Below are 1,401 nucleotides of genomic sequence, written 5' to 3' on the forward strand. Positions count from 1 at the left end.
AAACTACCACAGAGGGCCTCGGAAAGCCTCTGTCCTGCAGACTATCAAAGCAGATGCTGAGCCTGATGGCCAACTGTTGGGCAGAGTGAATGGAATTTTAAGTAAGAACTGGGAAATAGTAAGAGGTGGAGAGGACAGGGTCTCCACAAGGAGAGCAACAGAACAGGAAAATTTGAACACAGGGAACTTCCCAGAGACTCATACTCCAACCAGGGAATATTCATGGAGATAACCCAGAACCCCTGCACAGATGTAGCCCAGGGTAGTTCAGAGTCCAATTGGGTTACATAGTAATGTGAAGAGGGACTGCCTCTGACATAATCTGATGGGCCTGCTCTTTGATCACCTCCCTCTGGGGGGGAGCAGCCTTACCAGGCCATAGTAGAGGACAATGCAGCCACTTTTGATATGAACTGACAGACTAAGATCAGAAAGGAGAGGAGAACCTCCCCTATTAGTGGAGTTGGGGAGTGGCATGCAAGCAGAGGGAGGAGGGAGGGTGGAATTGGGAGAGGAGGAGGGAGGGGCTTATGGGGGGATGCAGAATGAATAAAGTGTAATTGATGAAAAATTTAGAAAAAAAGGGAAAAAATAATTTAAGAACCCTAAATGACTTTCAAAAGTGGAGGAAAACATGGAGTTAGTCAATTGGCATGGAGCACGTCTTGCCCCTGGGGGCAATGGTCTCCTGAACCTACTCAGACCTCGGACACCACCACTGCTAGTTCTAGAACTGATGCAGGAAGTTCCAATGAGGGGGTTAAGGCTTCTCATAATATTTCCTATAAGCCCACACCTGTTTGTCTATATCCCCCATTTTTATTCATTATTAGCCAGATAGAGCCAAGTAATTGTGGTGATGATACTTGCTTTTTTGCCCAATGCTGGAATGCTAGTAAATTTAGGTATGCCCTGGTTACTCGCATGCCTCACTGCGTGCCTGTGCCCGTTGATGCCCCTCACACTATGACTCTCTTCAGACAGAAAAGGGATCTTGGAACTACAGCCACCATTGTTACTACCATCTCATTGGCGGCTGTTGGAGCTACCATCGGGGCATTAGCCATGAGTCATACTGGGCAGACTGCTCAAACCCTGAATAATCATTTAGCCAATGTAGCTCATGCCTTAGTTGTACATAAAGGAATTAATGCTCAACTAAAAGGAAGCTTGATGGTATTCAATCAGAGGATTGACCTCGTGCAGGAGCAAATTGAAACCCTATGGCAAATCGCTCAACTTGGCTGTCAATGAAAATATGCTGGACTTTGAGTCACTAGCATATAACATGAGAATTTTTCCTGTGCTGCAAATCTGTCTAAACAATTGTGGAGCTATATTTTAGGTAATTGGACTGGAGAATTCGATACTACGATGGAGCAGCTGAGAGTGGCCATTGTC

Source organism: Meriones unguiculatus (assembly GCF_030254825.1).
Source record: "Meriones unguiculatus strain TT.TT164.6M chromosome Y unlocalized genomic scaffold, Bangor_MerUng_6.1 ChrY_unordered_Scaffold_23, whole genome shotgun sequence".
Lineage (NCBI taxonomy): Eukaryota > Metazoa > Chordata > Mammalia > Rodentia > Muridae > Meriones > Meriones unguiculatus.